Consider the following 22,268-nt stretch of genomic DNA (forward strand, 5'->3'; position numbering starts at 1 on the left):
TTCCCCCTTGCAAGCTGGAACAATGAATTACTAGGTGGCTCAAGGTTCTTTAAGGACAAGGCTCACAGTGTCATCCTGGAAAGTGCGACTGTCCCGTGCTTTTGTGTGATACTGAATCAGCTCTTTGGAGGTTTCCTTCTGGGCCTGGTTTAATCTGCTCTAAGCAAACACTGTTCAGGCTCATCACACTGCTGAGCAAATGTTCAAATGCACAGAACAAAGTGTCGTCCATTTTCTCTGGACCACAAAGAACCTTACCTCCTAGCACTCCTCTCCATCATAACAGGGAAATTTCAGTCATAGAGTTCAGGCCAGGAGAGTAACCAACTATACATTCTACCTGTTCTGGAACCACAAAGAACTTTTGAAGTGGAATTGTTTACAATCAGGGTAGTTTTATACATGCAATGTGTTAAGTTCTTTCTCATTAAGAAAATTTGCAAATTGAGACAAAAAGTCTTGGGGCTGGAGCGATGACTTAGTGGTTAAGAGCACTGACTGTTCTTCCAGAGAAGCCAGGTTCCATTCCTAGCACCCACATGGCAGCTCACAACTGTCTCTGGTTCTAGTTCTAAGGGACCCGACACCCTCTTCTGGCCTCCACAGGCACTGCATGTGCACAGTACACAGATGTACATGCAGGCCAAACACTCATACACAAAAAAAATAAATAAATAAAAATAAATTTTTAATTCTTTTACTGGAGCAGGGGCACCAAATTTTGATTTCAAAATTGCAGCCACTCTTCCTAATGACAGTCATGTGTCACTAGAGAGGGCTCCTTTTCCCTATAGCACTAAGCTCAGCTCACCCACACCTACTAGGTACAACTCCACAAAGGAACAGACTCAGTCCCCAGCTTCACTTTCCTCCCCTAGCTGTACGTAAACAAGAACCTCTGCGTTTGTAATAATGCCCAAAGGAATATTAATATGGAAAACAGCCACTGGGAAGGAAACGCCCTCAACAGACTGCTAACACTTTCTCACGCCCATTCCTTGGCAACGGCTCCCTCCGCAGACCTCCAGCCTCTTCACAGGCCATGCAAGGGTCCTGCCATGCCACTACCCCCAAAGTGTTCTGCCTGTTTGACCTCCAGGCCTTTTTCAGATATGGCGCCCTCTCCCAGGAATTCCCTCCCATCCTTATTTTGCTGAAATGACTAAGACCGACCCTCAAAATTCATTTCCCACAGTATCTCCTCTGATGACTGTCCCTGATACTGGGGATTCTCTGCTTTCCTCTAGTTAAGCACCTGTATCACACTCCTCTGTAAATGTTTATCACATGTCCTAAAAGATTTAACAAAGTACACCATCCTCCATGTGCTTGCAATATATATGTATATATGTAATATAGTCCCCATATACTCATGCGTATGTTAGTATTTAAACTTCTGCATCATCAACAACATCATCAACAGTAGTAGAAATGTACTTTCTGGTATTTTACATACTAGCGATGTTAGAATTCTGAGCTGGGGATCTAATTCAGTGTTCCGTGGTAAGGTGGACACTTAGCACGTTCAACCCCCAGCAACAACAGCAAAAGGAGAAGGAGGAGGAGGAGGGGGAGGAGGGGGAGGAAGAAGAAAGAAAGAGAAGAAAAAAAGAAGAAATTGTTGAGGCAATGAGATGGCTCAGCAGCCAGGATGTTTGTCTTGAAACCCTGGTGCCCTGAGTTCAACTCCCAGAACCCATACAAAGGTAGAAGGAGAGAACCAACTTCACACCGCTGTCTTTTGGCTTCTGCACATGAGCTGTAGCATACCTACCCTCCCTAACCCTACTTCACATAAATTTTTAAATTTTTTTAAAGACTAAAATAGCATATTGCATTTACAAATATTTACCTTTTAAAATAAACCACAGCATTACGCTTTTAAGTGAATCCAAATGGTACAGTGGAATCCGAGTACCACATCATTCATCTAAAGAAACAAATTAGGAGCCTAGAGATGGCTCCACAGCTAAGAGCGTTTGCTGCTCCTGTAGAGAACTAGGATTCAACACTCACACGGTGGCTCACAATCATCCGCAACTCCAGTTCCAGGGTTTGGCCTCTATGAGCACCAGAAATGAGGGCTGGGCAGTTCCTAAGCTGAGCTGACCAATACAAGGACCTAAAGGCTGAAAACGAAACCCAGTGAGGGCGACCTCCAGTTAGTGAGGTTGGGCTAGAGTGTTCCACAAGGTGTTGGCATGGAGGCCATGTCTCTCCTTGGATGAAGGCAAGCACGAGGCAGTGTATTTGGATCCCCCAAACAGCAGCAGACTGATGATGGGCCCCCTGGGCAGAGCACCATTCCTTGAGGCTCACAGTCATCACTTTTAAAAGTGAGGAAGCATCTACAGATGATAGCAAATGCCTACTTATAAACGTTTCCCACTTTGTGCCTCAAGAGAGTCTTTACCTTTTCCTTTTTCTCACCAAGTCAAATGTCATCAGCTCTCCAAAAGCCAAGACCCATTCCCTTGTACTCCGTGCTGTCTTCTTACACCCTTATATTTCCAGACAGTTCTTCTATAACCTTCATAATTATTTCCACTGTGTTCATAGCAAGAGGTCTTCACGTGTGTTGTGACTCTTTGTTTTCGTCTGTAGCTCTACGTTGTAGGCACTGGGGCAGGGTCTATGTCCTCCATGTCTCCCTGTCACAGAGAGTTGGTCTCAACATACTTACTGTGCAGGATGCCTAAGACCTTAGAGTTTTAGTGGACTGCTATCTCCTCCCCAATGCGTACCTCTTTTACTATTTTAAGGCTCACATCCAAACCTTTGTGGACCCGTTACAGGCCTTAGAGTTTCCCTTTTGTTAATCACTCCTTAGGTTGCCAAGACAATTGCCTAACCGCTGTTGTACATGAAGGGTGTATGCAGCCTGAGCCAGCCAACTCTGCAGAGACAAAGCCAAACGCTGTGTTCCTCAGAAGCAAACGGCATCCTAGAAGAAATCATTGTGGGAGGGCTTTTCCTTCATGCTAATGGGGTGTGTGTGTGTGTGTGTGTGTGTGTGTGTGTGTGTGTGTACATATACACATACTTGTTTGTATACGTATGAGAGTGTGTATGAATGTATACTTATGTGTGTATGTACTTGTTTGTATGTGCATATGTATGTGAGCGTGTGGTTTATCTGCGCATAGGGGGCTTGCACCCTTGTTTGCATGTGTATACCAGAGGAGGGGGATGGGTGTCCTGCTCTATAATTCTCCCCCTAACTCCTTTGAAACAGGTGCCTCCCTGAACCCAGAGCTAGCCTGACAGACAGTAAGCCCTAGCGAGCCTCCCTTTCCTCTCCCCCTCCCCCAATGCTGAATGAATGAATGGATGCCAGATATTTTAACGCAGTTCCCCATGACTGTATAGCAAGCATTCTTACTTGCTGAGTCACCTCCCCTGCCCGTCCAGCTAATCTTAACAAAAACAAAATGGGATTCAGGATTTTACTTCCTTTACACAGTTATTTCCCAAAATAGGGAGAGGAAAATTTATTGCAATTAGAAGTCCACTAATTAAAATCACCACCACGGCTAGGCAATGGCGGCCCCTGCCTATATTAACAGAAGAAATACCAGGAGTTCAAGGCCAGTCTAAACTATATAGCAAGTCTGAGGTCAATCTGGGATAATACAAGACTCTATTTTTTGTTTTGTTTTGTTTTTTTGAGACAGGGTTTCTCTGTGTAGCCTTGGCTGTCCTGGACTCGCTTTGTAGACCAGGCTGGCCTCACAATGATCCATCTGCCTCTGCCTCCCGAGTGCTGGGATTAAAGGCGTGCGCCACCACACCCGGCTACAAGACTCTGTCTTTAAAAAAAAACAGCCCTACCATCATCAAAGTAGGAATACCATTAACTCCTTAGCCCTTCACTTATAGTGAACCTGAGTGACTGGTGAGATGGCTCCCCACCCCCACCCCCACCCCCACGCCTATATAGTGGCAGTTCACAACTACCCACAACTGCAGTTCCTGGAGACCCAACACTTTCTTCTGGCGTCCAAAGGCACCAGGCTTGATTCCACTTACACACAAGGAAGCGAAAACACTCATACACATAAAATAGAAATAAAGATATATTTAAACATAGTAAGTCTGATAAAGTATCTCAATACAATGCAAATAAAAGTCTTAAACTATGAAAGGAAGATCAAATGGTAAAATTAGAAAAATGAATAAATAGCAAAAAATATATAAGCAGTTAGAGAAAAAAGATGTTTATTCTGGAAACAAAGGGCCAAATAAATCTCTAAAATAAAATGCCTTCCTCACAAAAACATGATAAATACTACCAATTCACAAAGTAGCTGATATCAAGTCCCAAGGAAATGCAACAGACTGTGAAAATGGTCCTGGTTACAGTAGTAGAGGACACTGTGGTGGTCCTGGTTACAGTGGTACAGGTTGATAGTAATGAACCAGGATATAGAAACCAAGGCAGTGGATATATATGGTGGTGGAGGAGGAGATGATGTTTACAATGAAGGGGGCTGGAGGTAATTATAGTGGTTGTGGGAAATACAATGATTTTGGAAATTATAGACAACAGCAATCAAATTATGGATCCATGAAGGAGGGCCGTGCTGGCAGAGGATGCTTAGGCAGTCTCTAACATTGTGGCTATGAATCTGGTGATGGAAGTGACATATATGACAACAGAAGAGTGCTACATTTTCTATCAGAACAGAGTGAGAAATTGCCAGGAAAATTGCAGGTTACTTTGAGATAGTTGCCACAAACACATTATAGAAATTATAAAAATCTGGCCAGTGAAGGAATGATAATCCACAGACAGAAAAGTTGCTACAACTTAAACAGAAAACCATTCTTGTTCAGGACTGCCATAGATACACTTTGCAAAGTGTGCAGCTATGTATTAATGTAATGTAGTGTCAACTGGATGTAAATTCTTTTTCATTACATCAAGTATATTGCCAGCTCCAAGAGATCTAGCATCCTCTGTAGGTGTATGTGACACCCATACACATGTAGCACACACACTCTGAGGGCATACACACACACACACACACACACAGAGAGAGAGAGAGAGAGAGAGAGAGAGAGAGAGAGAGAGAGAGAGAGAGAACACATACACACAAAACCACAAACACGTAAATCACCAAAGAAATACTATAGAAATTAAATGGCCAGTAAACATGTAAGAAAATATTCTATTACAGTAACAAAACATTACTGAGGCACCATTTATATGATCTGACTTGCAAATATTTATCATTTGCATCACTTTCAGTTTGGTAAATGTCTTAGTTAATGTTTTTATTGCTATGAAGAAACACCATGACCAAGGCAACTCTTATAAAGGAAAACACATAATTGGGGCTGCTTTACAGTTTCAGAGCTTTAGTCCATTATCATCATGGCGAGAAGCATGGCAGCATGCAGGCAGACACGGTGCTGGAGAAGGAGCTGAGAGGTCTACATCTTTTTTTTTAAACTTATTTATTTATTCATTTATTTGAGCCAGGATTTCTCTGTATAGCCTTGGCTGTCTGGGACTCTCAATGTAGATCAGGCTGGCCTTGAACTCACAGCGATCCTCCTGCCTTGGCCTCCCTGAGTAATGGGATTAAAGGTGTGTGCCACTGCACCTGGCTAACATTTGTTTATTTATTTTGTATATGTGTGCTCTATCTGCATGTGCACCTGCAGGCCAGAAGAGGGCATGAGATCCCATTATAGATGGTTGTGAGCCACCATGTGGTTGCTGGGAATTGAACTCAGGACCTCTGGCAGAGCAAACAGTGCTCTTAACTGCTGAGCCATCTCTCCAGCCCTCGAGTTGTACATCTTGAGCCATAGTGGGTGAAGCTTGAGCACTAGGAGACCTCAAAGCTCAGCCCCACAGTGACACTCTTCCTCCAGCAAGGCCACAAGTACCACTCCCCAGGGGCCAAGCGTTCAAGCACATGAGTCTATGCAGGCCACACCTACACAAACCACCCCAGTGAAGACAGCCAAAAGACAAGCATCTCACTCACAGTAAAGACTTTCCAGAGACCAATCTGGCTAAGCACATCAAGTCAAGAACTCTCAAAATACCCTCCTTTTTATCTATTTGCTTTCTTTCTAGAAATGAAACCCACTCCCTAAATACTTGAGGAACAGCATTAAAATATACAGGCATGCGGAAGTTATTCCAAGTGTTTCCAGACAAGCATTCAACACTGGCTTTGTCTCTAGCCATTACAGCATCTACATAGCAATGTGTGTGTTGAGAGACAGGAGTAGTTTCTAAACATGAATGAGAATAAATAAAGTAGTAAACAGCATTTTGTGAATGTCTATTTATTTTGGTAAATGTGTAAGCAATGATTATCTCCGAATAATGACATTAAAACAGATTGATTTGTTCTGTTTTGTTTTCAGCCTTACTTTTCTAATTTTTCTAAAAAGAATGAACTACTTGTATAAAATACAACCAACTTAGGGCCAGAGAGATTGATCAGAAGTTCAGAGTACTAAAAAGAACCTGAGTTCCTTTCCGAGAACCCAGTCAACAGCTCACAACTATCTGTAACTCCAGCTCCAGGGGATCCAATGCTTTCCTCCGGCCTCCTCAGGCACTACACACACACACACACACACACACACACACACACACACACACACACACAGCACATACATACATGCAGGTAAAATATTCAGACACATTAAATAAAAATAAATAAATCTTTGTTTTTAATTCAACCAACTGACTGTAGAGGAAATAAGGCATGAATCACCCACCATCCAAGAAAGTAACAAAGGGAAGGGACGCATAACACACAAGTAGGCAACCAACCATGCTTCCGGAGTGCAGAGGAGGGCTCCATTCTGCCTGGAGCTGAAGTCAGCCAGAGAGTATCAAGTGCAAAAGAAATACAAGGGGAGGGCCGGCCATATTGATTCCCACACGATTCTGCCATGGCTGAAAGGGCAGGGTGTGCATGCACAGAGGTCTTGAAGGAAAAGCCAAACGGCAAAGGCATCTGAAAGGCACAGTAAAGGATGGAGCTATCTAGTGAAAAAAGAATCCATGAAGAGTTTCTGTGGCTCACTTACACAGGAGCAGAAAAGGCAGAACAAGTGGGAACGGAAGAGCGATTAGGGAAGGAACGCAATATGTTTTCTGAGGAGTGGGAGGGGGCCTGCTGGGTCTGTAAATGCTCTGCCTCATGATCTGAATGGTAGCTACACGGAACTTCGTACAGATTTCACTGAAATCCACAATTCAAAGTTTAGTATTGTTTTGTTTTGTTTTGTTGGTTTTTTCGAGACAGGGTTTCTCTGTGTAGCCTTGTCCGTCTTGGACTGGCTCTGTAGACAAGGGTGGCCTCGAACTCACAGATATCTGCCTGCCGTTGCCTCCCAAGTGCTGGGATTAAAGGGGTGTGCCACCACCGCCCGGCTATAAGCTTAGTATTTGTGCCTCAATTTTAAAAAAGAAAAGGAAGAAGATTCATTAAACTGTGTTTTACAAAGCTTGTTTAGAGGAGTCTCAGAACTTGAAGGACATCTCAGTCATAAAAGCTGCTTTCAGCCAGAACAGGCCAAGGCTTTAGTGGGGCTGGAGGCACTAGCTAAGGACACATCTGGAAAGTGAGACTGGAAAGGCCTTTTAAGTATGATGCTTGACAGGAGGCAGGGATGGCTGTTATCATGAAAGCAGTTGGTGGGCACAGAGGAAAAAGATTAGCTTTATAGTGAGGAGCAGGGGAAGCTCAGGGATGTCCTTGGTCATACAGCAGTCTGCCAGGTCATCTTTTCTGTGAAATCATTAGCTTCACCACAATTTTGTAAGGCAGATAGTAGCATCGCCTCATTTTATAGATGAGGGAACAAAGGCACAGAGAAAGTAAGGAATCTGTCTGGGACCACATGATATAAAGGAGGCCATCTGACTCTAGCCCGAAATCTTTTTGCTTGTTTGTTTGTTTATTTGTTTTTGTTTTTCAAGACAAGCTTTCTCTGTCTTAGCCCAGGCTGTTCCGGATCTCACTCTGCAGACCCAGGCTAGCCTTGAACCCAGAGATTCACCTGCCTCTGCCTCCCAAGTGCTGGCATTAAAGGCCAAGTAGAAGCTCTGAGGATAGCTGCGATCCCACTGGAATAAAGAATAGAAAAATGAGGAAGAAAACACACTTCTCAGAGCTGCCGCAAAAGTTAAAAGAGATGACCTCCAAAGAATCCACAGAACCCAATTAAAGGGACATGTTAAAAAGAATTATTTAATTGGGCACCATTGTACAGGTGCTAGAGATGGCTCAGTGGTTAAGGAGCACTTTCTACTCTTCAAGTGGACATGAGTTCAGTTCCTAGCACTTAATTTGGGCAGCTTACAACTGCCTGTAACTCTGGTTCCAAGGAACCATTAGCCACCAGCCCACATGTGGCATATTCTGTCTCTGTGTCTCTGCATGCCCCCCTCAGACACACACACACACACACACACACACACAATAAGTTAAAAGAAAAACTAACTGACCCCTCAGGTGAAGATATTAAGAGGTGGAGCCTTTGGACAGTGCTGGGATCGGTATCCTTACATAGACATAGACTCCAGGGAACCTATTTGTCACTTCTGACATAAAACACAGCCAGGTGTGCCTCATACCCATAAGTACATGCACACATATACATCAAAATAATAATAAGACAGTAATGTATTATCATAAAGACAGATTGTATAGATAAGGGGAAGGAACATACATAAGAGCCCAGAAATGAAGTCTTTTTTTTTTTTTTTTTTTTTTTTTTTGGTTTTGGTTTTTCGAGACAAGGTCTCTCTGTGTAGCTTTGGCTGTCCTGGACTCACTTTGTAGACCAGGCTGGCCTTGAACTCACAGCGATCTGCCTGCCTCTGCCTCCCGAGTGCTGGGATTAAAGGCGTGTGCCACCACGCCCGGCCCAGAAATGAAGTCTTAAGTGTGGGGGCAGGGAGGAAGCTGGAGATATGGCTCAGCAGTTAAGAGCACTGTCGGCTCGCTCTTCCTGAGGTCCTGAGTTCAATTCTCAGCAACCACATGGTTGCTCGTAACCATCTATAACATGATCTGATGCCCTCTTCTGGCATGCAGGTGTACGTGCAGATAGAGCACTCACATAAATAAATCTTTTAAAAACAAACAAACGAATAAACAAACAAAAAAATCTGGTGACTCAAGGAAGTTTCACCAGGCCGATGAGGCAAGCCTTCTGAGGTTGTGTACTCAAGCCCACACTTGAATGAACTGAGGGTACAAACTCACAATATCTAGGAAGAGCACGCCAGGTGACGGGCAAAGGCTCAGAGATGAAAGGAAAGTAGAGAACAGGTGGAGGGCTGGGTTTAGATCATGCAAGGACTGGTAATAAATCTTAACTCTTACTCCTAAGTATAAAGAGTCCATATGAGGCTTACATTAGAATGCTCTGGTTGCTACCAGAAAGAGTCAATAAAGGGACAGGAAAAATACAGGAGTCAAGCCTAGTGAAAAGGCTCCACAGAACCAGTCAGAGTGGAACATCCAGGAAGCCTCATAACCTGGCTCTCCAGCTCCTGAGCTGAGTGAGTGATCTTGAGTTCATCTCCCTGGACCTCAGTTTCTCCACTTTCAAGTGAGGATGCTCACAGTATTTATGCTGAGAGGCTGTCTGGAAGGTTCAGCCAGTGTACATAAAACCCTTATTACAGAATCTAACACAGAATAAGTACTCCATAAATCCTAGCACTTTAAGGCCATCAGACCCTGTTGGGGTTGATGGCACATGCTTAAAGTCCCAGCAGTTAGTAGGCACAGGTAAGAGCATATGTAAGGTCAAACCTTACAGGCGGAACCGTATAACACAGACTTTCTCTCAAAACACAAAAACAAAACAAAAACAGAAGAACAAGCCAAGGCTAGGAAGATAGCTGGTAAAGTGCTTGTCTTGTAAACACAAAGACCTGAATTTGATTCCTAGAATCTCCACTAAACAAAACAAAAAGCCAAACCTGTGTTTATAATCCTAGCACTGGGGAGAGAGAGACAAGTAAATCCGGGGGGCTCGTTAGGCAGCTAGACTAGCCTACTTGGTGAACCCTAAGTCACTGAGACATCATGTCTTAAAAAAAAATAGCATTTATTAGTGAACGGAGCCTGGGGAATGATAGCCAGCTGTCCTCTCCCATGCAAATGCACATGGGCATGGATGGACACACACACAGCCACAGAGCCGCCCAAGAGGAAGGTCCTTAGGACTGGGCCCTGGGATGCTCTAACACTTCCAACTGCTCCTACAAGGGCCAAGACTTGCCATCACCTGTGCATCCTAAGCTTTATCTGGGCTCACGATTTAGATCTTGATTACTACTTTAGGTAACAATAAATGTTCTAAATTCAGGGTACTGTCTTTTTCTTTAAAATTTCCTTCCATAGACACAACTTTACTTGGCATAGGCATGTGCTCACATGTCTACAAATACTCAGTCATGGATAATGTCTTATAAATGTAAAAGAAAGCACTGTAGTATTTCCTTTTAAAGACTTTAAAGCTATGCTTATGTGTGTATGAGTACGTGCACGTGAATGCAGGTGCCTGTGGAGAGAAAAAGAGGTCCTCGGATCCCCGAAGCTGCAGTCACGGTCAGTTGTAGGCACTGGGACCCAAACTCTGGGGCTTTGCAAGAGCAGACTACGCTACTAACCACTGAGCCATCTCTCCAGCCCTCACTATGCTTTCTAACCATTCAACGCCAGTGCCACCCTGGCGGAGATAACCATCTGCCATGCTACTTCCCCAACAAGCTTCTGAACTCCTATGCTCCGTATTACTGCCTATTCTAGGTATGAAAACCTTCAGGAGAGCTAGAGCTATACAGAAAAGCCTTGCCTTGAGAAATAGAAAAATTCCAACAACAACAAAAACCCTCCTACACCCAACAGCAGGTCACAAACAACTCAACAGTTCCATGTTCCCCTGGCCTTAAAAGAGTCTTAAGCCAGCCTGGAGAGCGGTTAATAGCTCTTGCTGCGGGGCTGGAGAGATGGTTCAGAGGTTAAGAGCACTGTCTGCTCTTCCAGAGGTCCTGAGTTCAATTCCCAGCAACCACATGGTGGCTCACAACCATCCATAATGTGATCTGATGCCCTCTTCTGGCCTGCAGGTGCACATGCAGGGAGAGCACTGTATACATAATAACAAATAAATACTGTTTTTTAAAAATGTATTTTATACAAATTTTATACAAATATAAATAATGTATTTAAAAATAATGTTAAAAAAACAACTCCCCCAAAAATTAAAAAATTAAAAAATTAAAAAAAAAAACAACTCCCTGTAACTGGAGCTCCAGGGCTTCCACAGCCTCTGACCTCCATGGGCACCTGCATTCACATGCACATACCCGCATGCAAACACACACGCACACAATTAAAAATAATAAAATAGATGTGTTGTTGTTGTTGTTGTTGTTGTTCGAGACCAGATTTCTTTGTGTAACAGCCCTGGCTGCCCTGGAACTCATTTGTAGACCAGGCTGTCTTTGAACTCTCAGAATCCTGCCTCTGCCTACACCTTGGTGCACACCTGTTATCATAGCACTCAGGGAGGCAGGGGCAGGCAGATCTGTGAGTTCAAGACCAGCCTGGTCTACAAAGCTAGTCCGGGACAGCCAGGGCTACACAGAGAAACCTGGCTCAACACACACACACACACACACACACACACACACACACACACACACACAGAAACAAAAACCAAAACAACTTAGGAGAAAAGAGAGGAGGAAGCCGATACAACCTAGAAAACTGCCTTGCAGGGCTCTTCCCACCACTGCACAAGCTCACAATGCCTTCAGCCAGCTACTGTGAAGACTCAAAATACACTCAGTTGATAAGCATTTTCCATAGACAGAGTCTAACTTAACAAGGAAACAATACTTGTAACTTACTTTCAAAATTGATCTTCCATAGAACTATGTATCCTTGCTTATCTCCCCTCCACCACACACACACACACACACACACACACACACACACACACACACAGTGATAGGCCACAGAAAATAATGCTTCACAAGGACCAGTTCTTGATAATGGCTTCAACCAAGTCTGGATTTCATACCTAGGCCCTCTAGGGACCAGTAATAGTAACAAACACATGGAAACTAAGTAGGTAACTGAATGTGGACATGATACTGCTTCCTGAACAAACTTAAACATGGAATAAGGCTGTCATGTTATCAACTAATCTTGTAGCTCATACTGATTACTAAACTACTTATGGAGCTTTAAAAACACAAACAAAAACATGAAGATGACTCAGCAGGTTAAAGAAGGTTTACCGACAAGCCTCATGACCTGAGTTTAATCCCCAGAACTCACATGGTGAAAGGAGAGAACCAACTCCCACAAACACCCTCCCATCTCCATACTCACAATGTCACACACACACACACACACACACACACACACACACACGCACGCACGCACGTGTACACACACACATAGTGAGAATTTTGTTTAAAAGAGAAAATAAAGAAGGTCACCTGAAACAAGAGGTTCCATCTTCCATGACATTTTTCTCTTCTTTTCCAGAGCTGGGGACCAAACCTAGGACCCTATACATGCCAGGTGAGCACTCTACCACTGAACCCCACAACCTTTCCCATGACTCCTTCAGTACAAACACTGTGGTCCTAAACATTATTCCAGTATGAGGCAGTGGCCTGTCAAAACAGAGATGTGGGGGCAAAAATAGCAAAACAAAATCATCACAATGAATGCCGTTTCCATGCTAACACAAAGCACTAACCTCTGCAAGTAGTTTTCCTTCGCCTCTAGGTCTCTACAAACAGACTCTAGTGTCTACTCAAACAAAAGGCTCACATGACCACTCCCCACCATGTAAGAACAGAATTAATTTTTTAGTTTTAGGGTTCTTTTTAAAGGAATTGCTTTGTAACCCAAACCAGCCTTAAATATATTCTCTCTCCCTCTGAGTGTACGTGCACAGGGGACACATACATGTGAAAGACAAGACAAGCTCGGGTATCATTCTCCGGGCACTGTGCACCATTTTTTGACAGACAAGATTTCTCAGCAGCCTAGAAGTCAATCAGTAGGCTAGTCTGGCTGGCCAGTGAGCCCTTGAGATCTCCACCTCCTCCATGCTGGGATTACAAGTACACATCACTACATCTAGCCTTATTTATTATTTTTTAAGGCATATGCTATCACGCCTGGCTAAATAATTTTTATTTAGTTTTATTTTATGTGCATTGGTATGTAGGTATCATATGCCTTGGAACTGGAGTTACAGACAGTTGTGAGCTGCCATGTGGGTGCTGAGGATTGAACTCAGGTCCTTTGGAAGAGCAGACAGTGCTCTTAACCACTGAGCCATCTCTCCAGCCCCCTATACCTAGCTTTTTTCTTTCTTTTTTTCTTTCTTTCTTTCTTTTTTTTTAAAGGAGCTCTGGCAAAATTTTATTAAAGGAAAACTTTCCTGGTTTGCTTTCCACCAGTCTGCTCTGGCATCTTCTAATCATATCAGAATCTCCTGGGTCAAAGATACCCAGTGTGCACGCTCTGTATTATTTTCCACATGCTGTGCCCAATTCAATATTATTGCTACTGTGTTGATGAACACCAGTTTTAGCCAACGTGGCATAATATTCTATTTCAGATTTCCTCAACGCTGGGCAATTTCGCTTTGCCTTGTCTGATCATCTTCAGAGTCTGCTTGTACCCAGCACATACTTTCCACTTTTCATAACAAGCTGGAGCCTAGGGTTGATTGACTCCAGAGACTTTTTCGTCTTCTTTGTGGTCACCATCTTCCTGCCTTAGGTGCGGGACAATCCCTAACCAAGATCAGCCACCAAGATGGCCAACAAGGGAGAAAGGAAGGAGTTCCCACCATACCTAGCATTTTAATATCAGAGGGTTCTGGTAATCACACTCAAGCCTTCAGGCAAGCTATGTCCCCAGCCTATGGTCTTGAATTCCTAATGCTCCCACCTCTGCCTCCTCAGTGCAGAGATTACAAGTATGCACCATACCCAGCCAGTACACGATTTTTTTTTTGAGACAGTTTCATATGTTACAGACTGACCTTAAACTCACTGTATAGTGGAAAAAGATTATCTTTAACTCCTGGTCTTTAACTTCTGCTGTGCTTAGAGAGCAGGTGTGTACCACCACTCCCTATTTATACAGTGTTAAGGATCAAACCCAGGGATTTGTCCATGCTAGGTGAGATATAGTCCCAGTCCAAGGACACAATTTTTAAAAGAATTGCCATTCTCCTTGGACTTGTAACCAGTGTATGGAACCTGGAGAAAAATAATAAGCTTTCAGAATGAGCTCCCCAAGACAGTCCTTACTACTAACCATAGTGGTATTCTCTGAAAGGACACCCTTCTAATTGCAGTTCCCAGCCACAGAAATGTAACCTAACATGTCTAATAGGAAAGATAACTAATTAGGTCCTATTTGTCAGCAGAAAATACAATCCTACATGTTCAGCCCTTTTCAGGTCAGCTCAACACCCACATGGAGCTCAGGACTTTATCTCCAACACTTAAGTAAGGAGGTACCAAATAATGTTTACATGTGTGGTACTGGGTGCGCTGACCCAGGAACTTACACATGCTAAGCGAGGACTCTACCACCTTGTTCATAATTTTTTTTGTTTTTGTTTTGTTTTTCGAGACAGGGTTTCTCTGTGTAGCCCTGGCTGTCCTGGACTCTTTGTAGAAGACCACTCTGTCCTTGAACTCCTAGAGATCCACCTACCTCTGCCTCCCAATAGTGCTGAGATTAAAGGCATGCGCTACCACGCCCGGCTTTGTTTTTAAATTTTTCATAGTGTGTGTGTGTGTGTATACCTGAGGCTGATGTTAGGAGTTTGCTCTCCACCTTATACACTGAGATAGGGTCACTCAGCTGAAACCAGAGCTCCACAATACTTTTGGTGTAGAGGGAAAAGTCTCATCTTCTCTTTCTTTCTTAGCACTAGAATTAGTTGGGGCCTTCACACCCACCTGGCATTTACATGGCTCCTGGGGACAGCAACTCCAATCTCACCAAAGCTTTAACAGCTGAGCCACTCTCCAGCCCCTTCCTACTTTTTTTTTTTTTACTTTTTTGAGACAGGATCTCAACAAAAGCTCTCCAGGCTTGCCTTGAACTTGCTCTCCTCCTACCTCAGCCTCCTGAGAGTTCAAGTGGTTTAACAAAGATTTAGGCTTATCTGGAGATAGAGTCATCTCAAACAGTCAAAATTTTATACCAGGTTACACTTGGATATCAAAAGGAGTCCAGTCCTATCTTTCAGAAAACTTAAATCACTCCTCTAAACAAGTGATAAAACTGGCAAATGCTCACCACATATAAAAATGGTAACTGTGTAAGCAAAGTATCACACTGGGCATAGTGGCACACACCTTCAATCCCAGCACTTGGGGAAGGAAGGCAGAGGCAGAGGCCGCTGGATCTCTGAGAGCAAGGCCAGCCTGGTGTACAAAGAGAGTCCAGGACAGCCAGGACTCTGTTACAAGGAGAAACTCTGTCTCAAAACCAACAACAAAAGCTACAAAGTGAATACAGGACAGCCAAGGACACACCGAGAAACCTTGGGTGGGGGCAGGAGAAGGGGAAAAAAGAAAAGGGTTGGCAAGGCTGTCATTTGACAGACATACCTGGTTACATGTTTTGGTGCTTCTTTTCTTTCTTTCCTCTTTGTTTTTTGTTTGATAACAACAACAACAAAAAAAAAAAAAACCTCCCAACAAGACCCTCCAAGTCTCAGGACTAGGTTTGAGAACTTACTTGCAGGAATTCCTCAGAAATGCTCACCAACTGACTGACAGTGAGCGCCACCCCCTCTCTGAGGAAACATGAACAATGTGTCTCTTTCTATCCAGATAAAACAAAATGGCTTTCAGGAGATTCGAGACACAAAATGGGAAAATGAGCCCAGAGGCTCATTTGGACATAACATCCTCTGTCTAGTCCTAAAGGATAACCACAGCCTAGAGGCTGAAAAACTGAGTGATCTCCTGAGGGGTGGTGCACACCTTTATCCCAGCAGTCGTGAGGCAGGTGATTCCAGAGCTCAACACCAGCTTGGTTTAGAGCAAGCTCCAAGCCACAACCAAGGCATAGTGAGACTCCATGTAAACAAAACAAGATTGAGCTATTCCTAAATCATCAAATTCCAGAAACCTGTGAAGAAAGGGCAAGGCTGGAACCTTAACTCGTGATTTTTCACTTCAGATGATCCATCCTGAGAGAGTATCGTTCTTTAGAGGGCCAGATCCCAAAATGAGGCATTGCCTATAGACATACTGGTCATCCCAAAGCCCAACTCAACACCTCAGATTTCCAGAGCTCTGATGGAAACCTGAGTGTGAGCAGCTGAAGGCACACTCTGCCAGGGAAGCAAGTAGGCCAACTGCAGACCTTCAGCTCTTCCTCCTCTCTTCTCCAAACCCAATCCCTTTCAGTCTCAGCCCCAAATCCGTAGCAGACCACCTGCTATGGCCTCCCCTCCCGTCCGCCTCCATCTCTGGCAGATCACACAGATTTTTCTCTCACACCTTCCTTCCCCACCACTCCTTGCTCTATCCGGTCCCCAACGCCACCTGGCATTACCTGGACAGGCAAGGCTGCCGGAGAACGAAAGAGGCTATCAACACAGGTGCGTGAGCACCAGCTCTTCCCTCTCCTCCCTCCGCTCCTCCAAATCTAACACCCAGTCTCACCCCCAGCTCTGTAGCAGACGACACGTGTGGCTTCTCCTCGCTCTCTGCTGCTATTCCCAGGACACTAAGCAGATCTTGGTAGAATACTCTGCTTTCCTCCCTTCTGTGGGTCCCCTCAACCCACGCCCACCCTATCCCACCCCATCTCCATTCCTAAGTGTCAGCTCCCAATACCCAGAAACTCACTTTACCTGCAACACCCCCACCTATCAGAGTCCCAGAAGAATCTCCAACCAGACAACATGGAGCCACCACAGTCTCTTCAGAATCAGAAAAGGCAACAGAAACAAGGAACAAAACACCCACCTAGCAAAGACAAGACCTGCTATCAGCCGCTAGAATTACAGTCTTCCCAGTCCCAGATACCCAGTCACCAGCATAAAAACCAGAACAACAAGGGATGGGATAACCATAGAGATGTAATAAGAATAAATTAATAAAATAAAATTAAAAAATAAATGTAGCCGGGCGTGGTGGCGCACGCCTTTAATCCCAGCACTCGGGAGGCAGAGGCAGGCGGATCGCTGTGAGTTCGAGGCCAGCCTGGACTACAAAGCGAGTCTAGGACAGCCAAGACTACACAGAGAAACCCTGTCTCGAAAAACCAAAAAAAAAAAAAAAAAAAAAAAAAAAAAAAAAAAAAAAATGTAAAAGGACAGAGCCAACTCTTAAAAACAACAACAACAAAAAAGCCAGCACAATGTCTCCACTAAAGCCCAGAGCCCTACCACAGCTGGCCTTGAGTACTGCAACATCGCTGAAGCACAAGAAAACAACCTTAACTCAGCCTTTACGAATATGATAGAAGTCCTTAAAGAAATCTATGAAAACACAAACAGCTGGAGGAAATGAATAAAACGGTTCAAGACCTGAAAGTGGAAATAGACGCAACAAATACAAGCCAAACTGAGGGAAATATGGAAATGAAAAGTTTAGAAGTTTGAACAGGAACCTCAGAGGCAGGCCTCGCCCACAGAATAGTAGATAAAAGAGAGAATTTCAGGCACTGAAGACAGAAGGAATGGATACATCAGTCAGAGAAAAAACGTTAAATCTGAAAAACTCCTGGCACAACACATCTAGGAAACCTGAGACACTATAAGACCAAATCTAAGAATAATACGAATAGAAGGAGAAGAAATCTAGGTCAAACGAAATACTTTCAACAAAATCATACTAGAAAATTTTCCTAACATAAACAAGGAAATGCCTATCAAGGTACAAGAAGCATACAGAACACCAATAGACTAGACCAGAAAAGAAAGGCCCCTTGGCGGACTAAACATACAGAACAAAGAAAAAATATTAAAAGCTGCAAGGGGAAAAGACCAAGTAACATATAAAGGCAGACCTATTAGAATAACACCTGCTTTCTCAATGGAGATTCCAAAAGCCAGAAAAGACTAGACAGATGTTATACAGACTCTAGGACCACAGACGCTGCCCAGGCTGCTATAGTCAGCAAAACTGTCAATCAGAGTAGATGGAGAAAATAAGGCATCCCGTAAAACCAAATTTAAGCAGTATCTATCTACAGCCCTACAGAAGGCCCTGGAAGGAAACCATCAACCCAAGGAGGTTAGCCACACACCCCACAACACAAGGAATAAATAATCCTAGACCAGCAAGTCAAAAGCGGGGAAACAAACATACGCCAAAATAACACTAATTAGCAAACACTGCTCATTAATGTAGCAGGACTTTTGCTTACTCTATTGAGTTCTTATTCCTACCTCCCTACACTACCCCTGTGCCTTCCAACCCCCCAACACTAGGCAGGACAGAAAGGTTAGAGGGGAAAGAGGGCATCACTATTGTTAGACTACTTCCTGCTGAAAAACTGCTACAATCACATACTGACCCTCACCCACTGATAGTGGTGACTTCAGTACCCCACTCTTGCCAACTAGACAGGTCATCTAGACAAAAACTACACAGAGAAATGTTGGAGCTATCTGACATCATACACCAAACGGACCTAATGCATATTTACAGAACACTTCACCCAAATACAAAAGAATATACCTTCTTCTCATCAGCTCAGGAACGTTCCCCAAAATTGACCACATACTTGCACACAGAGCAAGTTTCAACAGACACAAGAAAATCGAAATAACACCCTGTTTCCTATCTGATCACCAAAGATTAAAGCTGAATATCAACAACAGAAACAACAAAAAGCTTACAAACTCAGGGAAACCTAACAACTCACTAGTCAATGAAAAGTGGATCAAGACAGAAATTAAAGATGTTCTAGAATTGAATGAAAACAAACACACAATATACCCAAACTTATAGGACGCAATGAAGGCAGCTCTAAAAGGAAAGTTCGTAGCACTAATGTATTTTTCCATCTTCCTGAGAAGCCACCACACTGATTTCTATATCGGTTGGACAACTTTGCACTCCCACCAGCACCAGATGAATATTCAATTCCCCTTACTCCACATCCTAACCAGCATGAGCTGTCATTTGCTTTATTCACCAGCCATTCTGATGGGTATAAGACAAAATCTCAAAGTAGTTTTTATTTGCATTTCCCTGATGACTAAGGATGTTGAACATTTTTTGTTTGTTTGTTTTTGGTTTTTGTGACAGGGTTTCTCTATGTAGGCTTGGCTGTCTTAGACTTACTTTGCAGACCAGGCTGGCCTCAAACTCACAGCTCTCTGTCTGCCTCTGCCTCCCAAGTTCTGGGATTAAAGAAAGATGTGCACCACCACGCTCCGCTCTGTTGAACATTTCTTTAAGTATTTTTTAGCCATTTGAGTTTCCTCTTTTGAGAATTCTGTTTAGATCTGTACCCCATTTTTAAATTAGGTTTTTTTTCCTGATGTCCGTTTTTGTTGTTGCTTTTAGTTCTTTATATATTTTGGATATTAGCCTTTTCTTTTTTCTTTTTATTTTATCTATTTAATTATTTATAATACATTTTATTATTATATTTTATGGGGTTTTTTAGATTTTTAAATTATTCTTCTCTCATATGATACATCCAACCACAGCTTCCCTTCCCTCCACTCCTTCCAGTGCCCCCTTAGCTCCTCTCTCCCACAAATCCATTTCCCCCACCACCCCTGCCCCAACTGCAGGGCTCCACCTCTTCCCCTAGAAAAAAGCAGGCCTCCCAGGGACATCAAACAAACATGGTACAACAAGATACAATAAAACCAGGCACAAACATCACAGCTAGGCTAGGCAACGCAGTACGAGGAAAAAGGTACCAAGAGCAAGCAAAAGAGTCAGACACCCCCACTCACACTGTCATAAGTCCCCCCAAAACAGTAAGCCAGCAATCATAACATGGATGCAGAGGACCTAGCAGAAACCCATGCAGGCTCCATGCTGGCCACTTTAGTCTCCATGAGCCCCTATGAGCCCTGCTCAGTTAAGTATGTGCATGGCTGTGCTCTTCCAGTGAGTGTTCTTGACCCTCCCTGGCTTTCACAATTTCTCCTTCCCCTCTTCCACTAGGGTCCTGGAGCTCTAAGGGGAGAAACCAAATGGAGATCTCCAACCTGGGCTCTCTCTCTCTCTCTGCCTAATGTCTGGCTCTGAGTCTCAGTATCCACTTCCATCAGCTGCCTCTTTAAGTATAGGAATCTTGCTGTGGGTGGGGGAGGGGTAAGGCGGCTGAGGGGGTGTGTGTGAGTGTGTGTTTGGTTCTACCCTAGGTTTCTGGGCTATCCAGCCGCTGCTTCCTGGTCATCTAGACAGCGTCAGGCATGGGCTTCAACTTAGACTAGACATGGCTCAGCCACTCTCACAAGTCCTGCAGGACCACTTCCGCAGCACATCCTGCAGGCAGGCCAGACTGTAGTTTGTGGCTGAGTCAGTGTCCAAGTACCACCACCGGGAGCCTTGCCTGGTTGTAGAAGACGGATGGTTCAGGCTCCATGGCCTTCATTACTAGGAGGCCTTCATAGGGTCACCCTCATGGATCCCGGGGAGCTTCTGCTTTTAATGTGCTACCTCCCACTTTCTGATACTCTAGCCTAACAACCAAGTCTTCAGAAAACTAAACAAGTTTGGAAGGAAAAACAAAAACCAAAACCGAGTCTACAGAGGGAACCCAAGAAGTCAGGCTACTCAAGGAGAAGTCTAGTGAGCTACAGCCACCCACTGCTGCCCCTATCTGTGGAGGGTCACAGAGCCTGGTTATAAATTAGGGGATTCAGTGACCCTTTATGTCCCCTAACAGTACATACAAACACAACTCCCTGGGAAGAAATCTGACGGACAGGAAGGACCTTCCACATCCCTATACCCTTCCTACACTACCGCACAGTAATACTCCGAAGGCTTCTTACTGTTCCACCAGTTACACAAGGTGAGATAGGTTGGTCCCATTTGGTGTTTGGTCTCATTAAGAAAGATAATCTTCGTTCATGTTTTTCTTATTTTAAAATTAAGCACTGTTAATTAGAAGCAAGAGAATGTATGGGCAGGCAAGGAGAGGCTCTTACGTCACAGCACTGAACTCTGCCTCTCAGGGTAGTTGTCAGAGAGAAAAACAGTCCCTGGAGTATTGCAAAATGTGTGCAGAACATACAGGACAAGGCACCGGCAGCGTTGCTCCACACACTCCATGTCAGCGTTTGTCAGCTAACATGCCGCTCCCTTCCTGTTCCCAGCAACCCTGTGGTCAATGCATCCAGCTCCTTCCCAGTTACCTAACTACTTACTGCAGGGTCCTTACTGTCTATGGGGAATAAACTGAAACGCACAGACACCTTGCTTACATTTCCTTTTTAGCCTCCTGATTATGAACTATGACATCACATTTCTGTGGGCCACTTCCACATGGATCTTCTAAAAATACTGTCTGGTCATCACCGCTCTTCTCAAAAACCTTCAGAAGGCCGGGAGTGGTGGTCCCCACACCTTTAATCCCAACACTTACTTAGGAGGTGGATCGCTGTGAGTTCGAGGCCAGCCTGGTCTACAAGGTGAGTCCAGGACAGCCATGGCTACACAGAGAAACCCTGTCTCAAACCGCCCCCCTCAACAAAACAAAACAAAAAAACCTTCAGAAGGCTGATGATGTCTGTGGGATAGGACTCTAGCCCGCGAGCCAGAATTCCAGCTGACCACAGTCCCTGCTGCTGGACCTCCCACTGCTCACTGTGGAAGCAGCAGTGAAGACAAAACTGAGTCAGGGTAAACTGTGCACCTATACGCCGGCTCTACCACAGTGACTGCTGCACTATCTTGAGCAGGCTACTGACTGCTCTGCTCTGCTGTCCTGAAACAGGAGCAACAGTTATGAGTGAGGGAAGGCCCGGCAGCTCACAGCACAGAGCACTGCTGCTCCAGTTGACGCTTCTCCCTGGTTCCCAACCAAACGGCCACTCTGTTCTCCTGAGAACCCCACCATCAACTCTGCTCCACTCATTTGCACAACCACTCTTCCAGGCCCGCCTCAAACAGCCTCTCTTCTGGGAAGTGCTCCTGCCTCATAACCATTTTCTACTTGTTGATCTATAAATCTTACACACTAAGTCAATCAACTAGATATTTGCTTGTGTCATCCTTTCTC

The 22,268-nt window shown here is 44.2% G+C and overlaps 1 protein-coding gene and 1 pseudogene across 7 annotated transcripts in view; both read right to left on the minus strand.

The window, feature by feature from the left end:
- Positions 1–22,268, minus strand: part of DENND2B (DENN domain containing 2B) — a 185,560-nt gene that overhangs the window by 130,538 nt on the left and 32,754 nt on the right. The window lies entirely within an intron of this gene.
- LOC311592292 (large ribosomal subunit protein eL30-like) lies at positions 12,205–15,358 on the minus strand (annotated as a pseudogene). Its single transcript has one exon. The product of its transcript is annotated as a large ribosomal subunit protein eL30-like (transcript).

This window comes from Acomys minous (genome assembly GCF_964271855.1).
Source record: "Acomys minous genome assembly, chromosome: 2".
Taxonomy (NCBI): Eukaryota; Metazoa; Chordata; class Mammalia; order Rodentia; family Muridae; genus Acomys; species Acomys minous.